Source organism: Nothobranchius furzeri, chromosome 1, assembly GCF_043380555.1.
Source record: "Nothobranchius furzeri strain GRZ-AD chromosome 1, NfurGRZ-RIMD1, whole genome shotgun sequence".
Taxonomy (NCBI): domain Eukaryota; kingdom Metazoa; phylum Chordata; class Actinopteri; order Cyprinodontiformes; family Nothobranchiidae; genus Nothobranchius; species Nothobranchius furzeri.
In genome coordinates this window covers 65601270-65615978 of record NC_091741.1, presented here as the reverse complement: position 1 = coordinate 65615978, position 14709 = coordinate 65601270, and the positions used below count along the sequence as shown (strand labels likewise).

Sequence of the window (14709 nt, the reverse complement as noted above, 5' to 3'; positions counted from 1 at the left end):
TCTTTATTCCAGATTGGTTCAGCATTTACATGCTGATGTGGCGATACATAACCCAAACCAATATTACAAAAACATTAATTTTTATTCAAGGGGAACCTTGTACACATTGAAGCTCCTCTTGATAGAGCAAATCTGTTCAGCACATTCTGACAGACAGACCACCATTCTTCTGTCATGTTGCTGTACAGGACATTTTTAGAGTTTTTCTTTTTAAAGATAATAGTATTACATTTAAAGAGCAATACTTTCACATTATCATTTTCCCACACTTTCTGTATACCTGTATTTTATTGTTTTTCAATAAAGAATGACAAATTATTTAAGTTTATGGGGTTTTTTTAGCACACAAATATCTACCTGTAAAAAATATCTACAAAGCTAATATTTACATAACAAGTATGATTTGGTTTTGCAATACAGCACTCTGTTTATTTTAGTAAGATTTTTAAACCAAGTAAAGTTAGTAAAGAACACATTTCTATTGGCTGCTAAGAAACAACTTGGCATAAATGATTCTTCCTTCCTTTTTTGTCTTAACCAAAGAAATTCCAGTAATTGAGCAAAAACATTTATTTTTTTACATCACATTTTATAAAATAACAGAACACAAAGTGTCGGGACATTTAAAAAATACTTAAAATAATAAAAGGGGCCCAGAGAGCTGCAGAGTGAGTGGAACATTGGGTTGTGAAGGAAGAACAGTTCTCAACAGTGTGATATGAGGGTGTAGAAGGTGAAGCCGGTGCAGGTCCACCTTCATGTTCTCCAGATTCACACTGCTGACCACCCCCATGTCATTGCCGCCACAGTGGATGAGAAGAACATCAGGAGCTGCTCTTCCATGCATGGAGTTGAAAAAGAAGGGGAGAAGGTCTTTCCACCTCAGTCCGCCCCAACCGAACCAGGAGACACGGACATCAGGGAGGCCAAGGTTGTCTCCGAGGGTCTCTGCAGCTCTCTGGGCACCACGCCTCACGCAGTTGTCACCGATGATCCAAATGGCTATGGAGAAAAAAATAACAGGTTTGGCCTAGCTGTTTAAAGCACAAAATCATACATGAAGTGGTCAAGACAGGTACTTGGAACTTACACTTGCTGCGTTGTGTAGCTGATGTTGGAGACACAGGCTGCCATGGTGACCTTTTAACAGATCTAAGAAAAAAATGTAATAAAAGAATGAAACTTAAAAACTCCCAGACCTCATGTCATGATTGCTGATCAGCTATGGCTGATTTATTGTTTGGATCACAGTGAGTTACACTAATTCTAATATATTTTTATTTCTATTACACATACATTTTAACTGTTGTTTTCACATGAATGTTATCAGGCTGTCTTGTTCTGGTTCTCATGATAATGATTCTGTTTCTTCCAGTGAGTTATCTTGTGCTTACTTCATCTGTATAATGTCTCTTGACTTTTGGTGAATTGTACTGAGTCCAGAATAAAGGCTACTTGGCTGTACAAGATACAAACAAGTATTACGTTTTGGAAGTATATGAAATGTATTTAGCCTGCTAATTTATCTCAAATACTAATAACTACTGTATTTTCCGGACTATAAATCGCACTTTTTTTCATAGTTTGGCCGGTCCTGCTACTACGGAGCGACTTATATAACAAAATATGTAGGCTACACAGCGCTGCTGCGGGCTGGCTCCGACCCAAGAATGAGTTCCCCTGTCCCGCTGGGAGGGTTTCAAACACCGCCTTCCTCTGCTGGAGACGTGGCGCGCTGCTGCGGCGCATTATTCGGTTATTGCTACCGGTACTTGTCTTGCCATGTGAAACGCTTGGTCTCAGATTTTGTAAGAAAAATAAAATTTCCCCCCAAAATACGACATATATGTTTTTTTCTTCTCCATTATACCGTACATTTAATGGCTGGTGCGACTCAGGAGCGACTTAATAGTCCTTAAAATACGATACGTGATAAAAAGTGAAAACTTGCTCAAAGCAAAATATATTTTCATTACGGAAATAACTTATAAACTTACTGATTTAATATTTCTTATTCACAGAACAGTACTTCTCATGAAAAAGCGCCGCAAACCTCCACCTGAACTCCATGCGGTCGATGGGTGTTCCACAGAGTTAGCTCCGGTTGTAGCTAGGTGGCTACATCCGTTAGCTCGGCTCCCACCTCCGTGTTAGCTTTGGGTTAGCCAGGGTTAGCTTCAGGTTAGCTTGTAGCTAGTTCGACCGGGTGTCGTCAGTTGATCCCAGCCTTACAGCCCCACCCTCAGCTCCTCCTCTCTTCCCTTTTATGGAATCGTCTGGGCTGGACGGAACCTGTGACACGGTCAAAATGGCGGTGGTGGCCACCTCCCATTTTATCACAAAAACTTGTTATTGGAGCCTATGGAAACCCATTGTCCATATATTAATGTCGATGGCCTGGACACAGCCAATGAACGGAACAAGTTCTTCAATAGGTTCAGTTCAGGAACAAACCCAGCATCCTCCTCCCCTGTCCCCAGCCAATCAGACATCCCATCCTCCTCTTATCCAACATTTTCCCGTCACACACCAGCTCTTTTGTCCTCTAACACAGTCATGGACTCTTCTGGTTCTATAAATCTGTCTTCAACCAAGTCAGGAGATGCTGCTGCCCCATTTACCTCCCCCTCCCACCTATCTGTCTCTAGAAGTCAGGTGAAGAGGCAGCTGGAGAGACGGAACAGGAACAAGGCTGCAGGTCCAGATGGTGTCAGCCCCAGAGTACTGAAGGCCTGTGCAGAGCAGCTCTGTGGGATTCTGCAGCACCTCTTCAACATCAGCCTGGCCCAGGAAAAGGTTCCAGTCCTGTGGAAGACATCCTGCCTTGTTCCAGTTCCAAAGAAAACTCGACCATCAGCCAATGACGACTACAGCCCGGTAGCCCTGACATCCCGCATCATGAAGGTCCTGGAGAGACTCCTGTTGGTCCACCTGAATAAGCAAACTAGAACATATCAGGACCTGCTGTGGTTTGCTTATCGCCATGGAGTTGGAGTTGAAGATGGCATCATCCAGCTGCTTCAACCAGCCCACTGTCATCTGGACAAAGCAGGCAGCACTGTGAGGGTCATGTTCTTTGATTTCTCCAGTGCATTTAACACAATTCAGCCTGATTTACTTTGCCAGAAACTCCAGAAGATACAGGTGGGGTCCTCAACTATCGCCTGGATTAAAGACTACCTGACAAACAGACCACAGTTTGTGAGGCTGAAGAACTGCACATCAAACCAGGCAATCAGTAACATTGGAGCACCACAGGGGACTGTACTCTCACCATTCCTTTTCACCCTGTACACCTCAGACTTCCAGTACAAATCAGAGACCTGTCATCTACAGAAATACTCACATGACTCTGCAGTCGTCGGGTGTATCAGAGATGGACAGAAAGCTGAGTACAGAGCTGGTGGAGCGCTTTGTGGCATGGTGTGGAAACAATCATCTGACCTTGAACGTGAACAAAACAAAGGAGATGATTTTAAACTTCAGAAGAAACAGGGTGGAGTCAAACACTGTTGCCATCATGGGAGAAGAAGTGGAGGTGGTTGAGGAATACAAATACCTTGGAGTTCACCTGGACACAGACTGGACTGGAGAAAGAACAGCGAAGCCGTTTACAAGAAGGGACACAGCAGACTGCACTTCTTGAGGAAGCTTAGGTCCTTCAATGTCTGTAGCAAGATGCTGCAGATCTTCTACAAGTCTGTTGTTGAGAGAGTAATCTCTTCAGCCATCATCTGTTGGGGTAGTAGCATCAGAAGCAGGGACCTGAAAAAGCTCAACAGCCTAATGAAAAAGGCTGGTTCTGTTCTGGGGACGACTGTGGAACCACTGGAGGAGATAATGCGAAGAAGGATTCTCCAGAGAATCAAGAAAATTATGGACAACCCTGAGCATTCTCTTCACAAGACTGTCCGACAACGGAAGAGTGTCTTCAGTCAGAGGCTTCTTCAGTTTCGCTGCAACACTGACCGCTACTGGAGATACTTCCTGCCAACAGCCATCGTAATATACAATAACTCTTTGATGACTTGATTATTATTATTATTCTGAGCTACTAGAGCAATCAATTTCCCTCTGGGATTAATAAAGTATTTTTGAATTGAATTGAATCGAACCTCGTTGTTAGCATTAGCATCATCCTGCAAAAAGAGTCTTTCAGGGAATACTATAAGCACTAGTATAATCGCACTACCAGTATTGACATTAGCATCATCTCACTGTTAGCATTAGCATTATACTGCAAAAAGAGTCTACAGGGAGCCTAAGTCTCCTCCCTTTCCGGTCGGCTCATGGGTCTCTGGAAGAACAAAAAAATGAGTGCAAGTCAGCGGGGCTAAAGAGCTATTTTCTAATCTGCTTTGCTTTACGCCCTGGATCACGCATATGTTGTAATGCAATTTAAATGAATACCACGGTGGGTGTTTCGACCATGTCACGTACTTTGAGATTTTTTGGCTTGTAAAAGATCGTAATTAGCATGACTACAAATTAGACATTTGCACAGGGGTGCATTTAGGACTGAAGAAGATCCGGGGCTTAACACACACACGCCCACGCGCGCGCACACACACGTGACACGCACTAGTCAACATCATATATATTTGTCTTGTACCACATAATTTTTAATCTGAAGCTACATATTAAGCATATTCAGGGCAGAGTATTGTTCCTGTTAGTGTTTAGTGTGAGATGATAGTAAATATTCCCTTTCTTTCTCCAACAACTTTACCTGATAAGCTAACTTTAGGCAAACCAGCAGCACAACAAATATTTTCAAATAAGACTCACAAACCTGAGTCAACACCAGTCTCATCAAAGCTGGGGTTCTGTCATTGTACTTTTGGTCTAAAAAACATCCTTATGTCCATCTTCACTCATGCGTTTCAGGCAGAGAGTGTAGAAGAAGCCGGCTGCTGAAGGACTTCTTCTTCAGTGGTGGAGGCTCAGGCAGGCTGTATACAAACTACTGCCAGCTGCTCCCTCTCTGTTGGACTTTGTTACTGCATGTTACTTCCGCGATTTAGATCCGTGGCTTTTCATAAAACATTCGGGGCTTGAGCCCAAGTAGCCGGGCCTAACGACGCCCCTGCATTTGCACGTCGCATATGACATCACCACAGAATCTCTTCTCCTCTAGCGTAGCTGCTACATTCCAAATGGCCAAATTTATGGTGTTTCTTTCCTCCTGAAGGAAGGATTCAAAGTTCACAAAATTTACAGCCATTTTTCATCTACTGATTTTAAAACTTTTGCTGAAGTAGCACTTATGCCAGCACCTGCTTCAAATCTAGTCACCAGTGTGGCAGCTGAGCGTGGATTCAGCCTCTAGAACCATGATAAAACAGTCATGAGTCTGTCTGAGGCAAAATCTACAAGCTCTTGGTCATAACCCCTTCAGCAAGCATGTTTATAAATCTGATTACAAACGGATAAGCAGATGACCAGTTCAGATTTATGTGGATCAGAGGAAATGTGCATTCGGCTGCAGCAGGGGAAATGTTCCTAATTTAAGTGAAATTGCTTGAATGCATTGTTTATGTTACTGGGTCACTCAGGTCAACTTGTTTAGTTAAAATAATTAGAACATAACGGTACTGAATGTTTATTTGTCATTAATTTAAAAATGAAACTGATGGGGAAAATAGATCATGGGACCCCCGGCTGCAAGCAAACAGGGAACAGGGAAATAAAGATGGGGCTTCTTTTTAACACTATGACTGTGTTTAAAAAAGAGTTTTCTGCTACACTTAGAGCAGCCGATGACTGCACACATCCTCCCAGCCTTCCTAGATTTGTTCACTAAAGAAAAACCTTCCATGTCTTCCCGCTTATTTTGAAAAGCCCACTTCTGGCACAGCGCCTACGTCTGTCTGACTGGGATTTGCCACTGCAGCAATGGCGGCGGCTTAACTTCAGTTTATTTCGCAGAATCTGTCTATTTGACGTCACCACAGAATCTCACTTACGTTCAACATAGCTGGATTTATTGTGGTTTTCTCCATGTTTAATGCTTGTGTCATCCTGGAAGGGGGATTCAAAGCTCGCTAAACTCACAGTCATTTTCTGCTCTGTGTCTCGTTTGATGACATCAGTTTAGTGAGACACATTTGTGGTTCTAAACGTCTTTTCACACAAAACCTACAAATAATTTTCTAAAATAAGCATTTTCTTGGCATCTAAATGTTTATTTAAAACGCTGTTAAAGTTTCCCAGCAGATCCTGGTCCAAAGCATTGTTTTAAGCACTTGTAAGTTTAGATCAGATAGTTCTCAGCAATGAAATATGAAAATCAAACTGTCAGAGTTTTAGGTAAACTGACTTCAGGATCCTGGTTGTGTTTCTACAGCAGGTAAATTGATGTGTTGCTGCTGCATGTGCAGCTAAACGGACCGTGTACGGGACATTTGGGTAAGCCTGCCTGAAACAACAATGGCCTCAGCATTTTGAATCACAGGCGGCTGGTTTTTGGTGGTGCCGGCTGTAGTGTTTGGGTCCTGGCGATGAGCCGCAGGATGTTCTGTTCAAACCCAGCGAGGGAAATCAGCCTGCTAATTTGCAGGATGCTTCGTCCTACTCCCTCGATTTGAGCATGCATGGTTGCAGCTGAACAAGCAGCATGGAGGAGGGGGCTTGGAGAAAAGAGCTCGCTTTCAGTCTTTCAAAAGATGGAGCAGGGTAGCGAGGCCTCCTCTTAACCTGCATGCACCTTTTAAACAAATGATCAGAGCTAATGTCTCCACTGCTGCTGGGAAACCTGAGGGTGGACGACTCAGGAAGAGAAGCAACAAACGGAGAGGATCCGGCATTACGAAGAGGTTAAGTTATGTGTGGAGGCGCTGAAACTGATGCTAATCAAATCCGTCTTTCCGGTATTTTGGTTTAAGAATTGTACTAATTAATTTGCAAAAAACATCTTTGGTAAATTTTAAAATAGATGTCAAAAATACAAGACTCATTAACGCTAATTAAGAGATCATCACAACCCCACAAGGATTCCTCGTCTGCATCCGTTAGTCCCAGTGTCTGGATGTTTTTGCCCTTAATTTAATATTTTGCATTACATGTATTTGTCTCACCTGGTTCCATTTGCAGCAGAACCCCATTAATGGTGATTGTGCTGCATGGACGAGGACCGCGGCGGAATCAAGGAGGTCACATTCTGCTCATTTCCATATTAATCATCTTTTAAAGAGGCTTAAATTATTTAAGGTTATTTCAAGTTTATTTGTTCCCTTTATACGCCTGCGTTACCCTGTAAATGCCCTTTCCCCTGGTAAATCTGGAACCTGGACCTTATAAAAGAGCTTTGAAATTACTTGTGTCCTGAACTGGAGATGTATAAATAACCTGAACTGAAATCAAATAAAATTGCCCCAAAGCAATAAAACAAACTTTTAGAAACTATTTAAGGGACTTGGAGTAGAGCTGAATGCTCCTCCACACTGAGGACGGGCTGTTCAGGCATGTGGTGAGGATGCCTCCTGAGGGAGCTGTTCAGGTACTTCCTTCCAGCAGGAGGCCTCCATCGACCCAGGACTTTCTGGAGGGAAATCAGCACTTGTCTGGTTAAGAAATCCCCATAAGGAGGTTGTTGAGGAGAGGACTTGAACCCCAGAGCTGGGTAACAGGTAGACAGTAAAATGAGGTGAGGTAAAAGAAGGTCAACCAACAATAAAATACAATAAAGTTAACTCATTTATAAGTTAAATAAATATATCATTAATATGACATAAATACTCACACCATTCTTTTCAATGCAATTTGTGAACATGAACATGTTTCTAGTTTTAGTTTTGGGGTTTTATTTGCATTAATGTTCATTATTTAACTATTAGTGAGTAAAGAGGTATGTCACCACATCTTTGTTGATGAAATCTCAGACTGGTCCTCCTGGACTCAGGTGCTTCTACTGGCCGTAATTATTTAATTCTGTTAGTTATCCATGTAAAATTACTATTTAAATAAGAAAAAAACAACCAAACATCTATACTGATCATCTCACGAAAAAAATGGTGTTGTCTCATTATTATGTTCTTCCTGTGTTTCTTAATTCCTTTGGTTTTCTGTTCTTACCTGTTAGATTAACTCATTCACTGCCAGAGTTTCTTATCATTTTTACTGATTTTTTTAAGAGTCACAGAACATTGCACGCTAGGATGACGTCGACGCCAAAACAACCAAAACAAAGCGGAGACTCACCTCTTGCATCAGGAAGAATCCGCGTGTTTCGAGCGTTATCCGTTCTTTCATAATCCGTTGTTGAATTGTGATCGGTAGAAGCTTTTCTGGTTCGCGCCTCACTTTTTTTAACAGCAGCGACCCAAAACAATCTCCTAACACACTGATTTTCTGCTTCCGGATCACGTGACGTGTGACGTACATGGATGAAGATCGGCTTTAGAGCTGTGATGTTTGTTCACTTGGTGCGGGGGCTCGTCTGACGCTCACACAGTAAAAAAAATGCAAATGACGACTTTAGTCGTCATTGGCAGTGAATGAGTTAAAACAGAAAACAAAGTTTTGTTTTGTTTTGTTTATTTTCGTGTTGTGAGAGTGAAACAAATGACGTGGATTCAAACTCGCGTCATAAATCACATTTTTGAACGTTTTAATGTTTTAACAGATGATGCGAAGAATAATAACAAAATCAGTTTATTGAATGATGCCAATATAACAATTGGATGATCCTAACCTGTTTTTATTTCAAGATGTTTCTTATTATAATAAGTTAGTAAATTATTGTGTTTCATGAAATCGTGGTTTGTTATTTCAGCCCTGACTCAAACTGCCTGACTCAACGCAAAATGTGGAACCATTAAAGAATAAATCATCATTCACTTTGGTTATCCTCAAAGCGTCTCAGGGTGTTTCAGTCTCACCTGGATTTTTGGCTCTTCATCCATAAAATGGACCTTCATAACATTTCAGTTTCATCAGTCTGAGCCGTTCTGTGTGGCGGTGTTCCATAAAGTATTGTCTTCATCTTCTTTCATCACTGTTTCAGTTTCCAGCCGTGTTTGCCATCTTCAACACCTCTTTTGGTGCCTAATTGCAATTCCTCTGACACTGTTTTAGTCATTTATTAGAGTTAAATATAAGCACTGCACTAAGGTTGTGTGACTGTCTCCATCAGACCCGCTAATTGTTGCAATATTCAATTTTCCTTTGTCTGGAATGTGATTAGCACCCAGCTGGCATCAATGAAATCAAACATTATTGACACGTTCGCTCTGCGCACAAAAAAAAACCCCGAATACTCACCTTGAGAGCTGCAGGATCCTTTTTCCTCCCCAATCTAACACTTTGTTTCTGCACTCGACTCAGAATAGATTAAAAACATAACGAGTTATTGTCTCAGCTGCCTCCTCCTACCAACGAAGAAGAACAGGAGCCCGCTCTGGGTGTTAAAAGTGCTCGAGGGCCTTCAGCGACTCCATAGCCACCGCCGGCTGGAGGTCCTGTTGTTTTTCCTGACATGTATGTAAATGAGCCTCTGCCCCTTCCCCCGCCCCCTCCTTCTTCTAACATTAATTAGCAGAGTGCTACCTTGCTCAATATTTGGTAACAGAGCCACCATCAGCAGATGCGGAAATTTGCAGGATTTGGGTTTTAATTAACTGGAGAACACAGGTGCATTAACAAGAACAAAAGAGCTCATGTGAATTAAAAAAAGTCTCATTTATGGGGATAAATGAGGAGGAAGAGAGAGGCAAATGAACGTTTTATTCCGTTTAGTTGAACATTTCAAATAGAAAACAAACAGCAGAGAGTTTTGTTCCGAGTCTAACGTTTTGATGGTTTATCTCCATGGTTTGGTTTCAATCAATCAATCATTTTATTTATAAAGCCCCTTTCCACCAATCAAGGGGGCCCAAGGTGCTGAACATAGCGCAAAGAAGCAGCACAATAAAACAGCTCTATAATAAAATACAGAGACAAAAACTTTTAAAAACAAAAAAAAGAGCTAAAACAATGAAAATAGTAATCAAAAACATTAAAATGTGAATAAAACCACTTAAAAAGTCTAAGTTTAGAAGTGAACTTGTGCAAAACAGGAAATAATTGGCAAACTTCACAGTTACAGTAAGTTTTTCTGCCAGGTTAGCCTAATTATAGTAAATGGGCTAGGCATTTGATATGTGGCCTTCTAGTGAGTTCTGGAGCAGCCAGGGGAACCCGTGGTGGAGTCCAACTCTCACCAAGAACAAACCTGGCTAATAAAAACCTTTATTAAACATAATTAGCTGTTTGTCTCCAGCTCATCCATGATGACAGATTTTTGTCCCTGGTTTCTCCTTCCAGATGCAGCATCAGGAAGTACATGATATGGCCGTTTGGTGAGCAGGTGCTGGCTGCTGGCAGATGGAGGTGGGACATGCGAAGGCTGCCACTTGGTGCCAACCGGATCCTGATGTCCCATCTGAGCAGCAGGCCGGGCGGCTGTTTGTACACCAAACGTTTGGGTAAGTGGTGTTTTAGTGGCGCTGTCTGCTTCTCACCTGCAGGACAGGTTGGAGCAGATTATCCACAGGTGATTGTTACCGGTGTGAGGCCACACCTGAAGCGTATTTCAGATTTGTGTGAAAAGGCTGCCGGGATAGGAATAGAGCGTTGACATCATCATCATCATCGTCATCATCACAACAAAATTAATGAAATTTTCTTTGTTAATCAACTGAAATTTTCAGTTAGATGACCACCCGTCACGTATTCAGTAATTTCTTGCAGGCCATGAAATATTCAGCTTAAACAGATTTTTTCAGTTGACCTGAACACATTCAACAATCTTTATATGAATTAATAAATTAAGTTTCATTGTCAGTTTTAATCATATCTTTTTCCTGTTTTTCTTTGGTTTATTGTTCATGAGTGAAGATAGGATGGATTATAGATCTTTGTCTGATGTGATCAGTCAAGGTGACACTGAAGAGCATAAAAGCAAAGTTCTGGAAGAACTGGTCTGCATAAACCTATACCTGTGGTCAGATCTGAATCAGTCTAACACAACTTTATTTATAATGCACCTCATGAGAAATGTAGAGGACCAAAGTGCTATGTCCAGAACAAAATATAACAAAGAAGATGCATGAAAGGGCTTTAAACATGGGTAAAAGCAGCACATCAGTGAGTTAAAGTACTAAAAACAACTCAAATCAATATTCATACAGCTCAACGATAGATAAAGATCAAAAGTCAAACATAAAATTATGTAAAAGCAACACAATGATGGTGTTAAAAGCCTGGGTGAAGAGAGGAGTTTTCAGTGCAGATTTTAATAATGACAAGGAGGACTGTCTGACCTCCAGAGGCAGGTCGTTCCACATTTTAGAAAGAAAACAATATTTTATGTAGCGCCTCTCAAGATAACAATCATAAGGTGCATCACAAGAACTAAAATAAAATATTTTTTTTAAGATTTAAAAAAATATAATAAATATGAGAAAAATAAAAAATTATGAAATGAAAAGAGAAAATGAATAAGAAAGAGTCCATCAGTGGGCAGCTAATAATCTGTCACCTTTGGTCTTCAGCCTGGTGTTGCACAACCAGTGGGCTTTGGTCACTGGACCTCAGGGACCTGCTGGGGGTGTAGGGACTGAGAAGTTCACCAATGTATGATGGTGCTTGTCCATGTAAGAAGCAGCTATCAAGCATGATCTCTCTTTAGCTTACGCTCATGAATGAAATCATGAATCACGACCAAAAGAACGGTCCTGGAACCAAACGGATTATTATCTTTTGGGAGCTAGGCCCCGCTTCCTGCAGGAGAGGCTCCAAACAGAGCTGCAGCTGCTTCTCCTCATCAAAGCTTTGGTTGATCTGATTAAGAAACCGCCATGTTGACTCGAGAAAACTGACTTAAAGCTGCTTTCCGGAGTTTTCCCCTTTCAGAAATTATGTATGATTTGTCAGAAATCTGTAAAAGCGATTATCTTATCATGTACTGTGATATAATGTAAGAGATACATCTCACTGTTTTTTCTAAGCACGCCCCCTGCCCTTGTAGAGCTCCATGCAATAGGAAACTGAGCGCCGACCAGAACTAACCAATAGCGTTAGAACACCGCTAATGTGCTTCAAATTTCAGGAATACCTCGGCTGATGCAGAGTTGATGAACTTTTCATGGACAAGAAAGTCTCTAAAATATAAATATATGAGAACACAGCATGACATGAGAATAATACTCGTAAAAATGCATGTTTTAGCTCAGTTTGTCGGCTACGGAAGCACATTTATAAACAGAAACGTGAAGTTGCCATCTTAAAAAAACAGAGAAACAGAGTTTTTGTGTGATATGCTTGTCAGCCACTAGATGGTGCCATCAGATGAGAGAAATACTCTGGAAAGAAGCTTTAATTTCACCATTTAAAGTAGTAAAATCTGATTAAACAAGTCGACAAAGGCCAGCGAGGAACTGGTTTGTGAGCGATTTTGATTCATGTTTAAATATTTATCGCGTTATGTCAGTTTCAGGTCATTTCAGGGAGTTTTACTTTTGTTACCAGGTCATTAGCAAATGTTTAATCCACGTCTCTTTATAAATTAACAATATTACGTCTACCAAACATGATCTGATTTGTGATCCTCTGATCCCCATAACAAAATTTTCTCCTGTAATTACACGAATTCAAAACAAAAACATTCTCTACTTCCCATTTCTAATCAGCTGTAATTGCTTTTCTTAATTGGATGTTGTGTGAGCTCTGTGTGTGTTCACGCTCAATCTTTTTTATAAGATACATTTATTTCGTTTGAATGGAAGTCGGTTGAGTTTCTTATGGTGTTTTAATGACTCTTTAATTGATATTTTTCTTACAGAACTGGAGCTTGTTTGAGGAGTTATTTATGAATCTGTCACCTCCCTGAGCGGTAAACTGTTTCACGGTTGATAACGACACAGAAATTAAGCAATAATCTAAATAACAGTGAGAGCAGTCTGAACTGGTACTTTAACATCAGACCAAAATGTTATTTTCTCTGTGATTAAGTGTAATTATCCCAATCATTGTTCTGCAGACTCACAGCAGTGCCTCTGGAGTCATTACACTTAATTAGAGCTCCTTCACTGATTCATAAAAAGTCCGTAATTTACGGGCCGAGCTGCACTGCTGGAGGCAGCCAGTCATCTCCTCTGGGCTGCTCTCAGCCTATCGCAGCGGCCCATCCAGGTGGTGGCTCCAAAGAGGTGAGGCTGCCTGCGGGTGCTGATTCAGGATCAGCTCTTCCTCCTGCTGGTCCCTATCCTCTACAGGGGCCTGAAGCTGATCTGGGAGCAGCGTGGACTCTGACCAGACCTGCTCTTCCAGTCTATAAACGCCTCTCAGCTCGAAAAACCTATCATTAACTCATCACAGGTGACACAAGCCACGCCTTCTGGCTCTGTTGTCATGACGACCAGAGATACAAGTCGTCAGGATGGTTCAGGTGTCAATTCCTTGGCGAGCTGGGGGACTTTCTCAGAGAGGTTTGAGCACGATGAAGCAGGTTTACGATCGGCAGGCGGAGTCTTCGTGTGGCGTGTCGATTTGACGTTTATTCGTTTGTGCTGCTCTCGTTAATGAGGAACATCAGGCCATCCATCATGTCTGCTCATAAAAGGCAGTTAGTGAGCTGCAGCAGGCAGTAATCACTGTTTGATCATCAGTGGACGAGAGCAAAGACTTTTATAGATGTTCTGTTCCTTTTTACAGAGTTTCCCGGCAGTTGTTGATGCATTGCTGAAGGCTGTTATTCTGTCTTGTTTCTGAGGGAGACTGAGAAGAAGGACTACCAGAAGTCCACGACCACAGCTGTGGACGAGTTACATCTTTGTTCATTTATTTAGCAGATTGTTTAGACCAAAGTGACAGAACGTACTGATATACATGTGGATGAGTGTCAGGAAGATGAAGTTTCAGTTCTTCTCTGATCATATCATCGTGTTAGGGTCAACAAGACTCAGAGCCGAAGACAAAATACTAACTAAAACACATTGAGTGGAATCAAACTATAAACGTGTTCCTGGAGTGAGTAGAAGTGGGTCTTTAATGAAGGCCTGAAGGCTCTGAGCAGTTTGGAGGTAGAGTTCTGTTTCATTTTTCCCAGGGTAGTGACCGGAAGACTGAAATTGAGGATACAAGTAACTGAAATGAGTTTCCTCTGCAGGGTGTCTCGGCTCTCCCTTAGAGGTAGGGTGAAAAACTCGGCAATCTGGGAGGGGCTCGGAATAGACCCGCTGGACCTCCACATGGAGAGGAGAAAGTTGGGGTGGCTCAGGCATCTCATTAGGATGCCTCCTGGACGCTCCATGGTGGGGTTTTCCAGGCACGCCCTACTGGGAGAAGACCCAAGGGAAGACCCAGGACACGCTGGGTGAATGAGGGAGGGGCTTTGAGAGAATGACAATGTTTCTGTTGATCATCACCTGCTACTGGATAGGCTGAGAGACTGGGTAGGCCTACTGGAACTGCTCTGGAGTGGTTCTCCTCTTATCTGTCTGAGCACTCCTTCTTTGTGGTCGTCTCCAAGTTTAGGTTCTCCACCACCTCCCTTACTCATGGTGTCCCACAAGGTTCTGTGCTGGGGTCTCTACTCTTCCTCCTCCATCTGCTTTCTTTTCAACACATGAGCTCTTTTAAAGGACCCTCCAACCATCTTTATGCAGATGACTTCCAACTGTACATTTCCTTTAAACCCCATGATGTTTCTAAGCTGCAGCTGTTACACAC

The 14709-nt window shown here is 41.9% G+C and overlaps 1 long non-coding RNA gene across 1 annotated transcript; it reads right to left on the bottom strand.

Moving 5' to 3' along the window:
- Window positions 1–555: 555 nt before the first annotated feature.
- LOC139070817 (uncharacterized) lies at window positions 556–2070 on the bottom strand. The gene is made up of 2 exons (XR_011521267.1): window positions 1091–2070; window positions 556–1002 (listed from the first exon to the last, which is right to left on the bottom strand). It is a non-coding gene; the product is annotated as an uncharacterized lncRNA (long non-coding RNA).
- Window positions 2071–14709: the final 12639 nt, after the last annotated feature.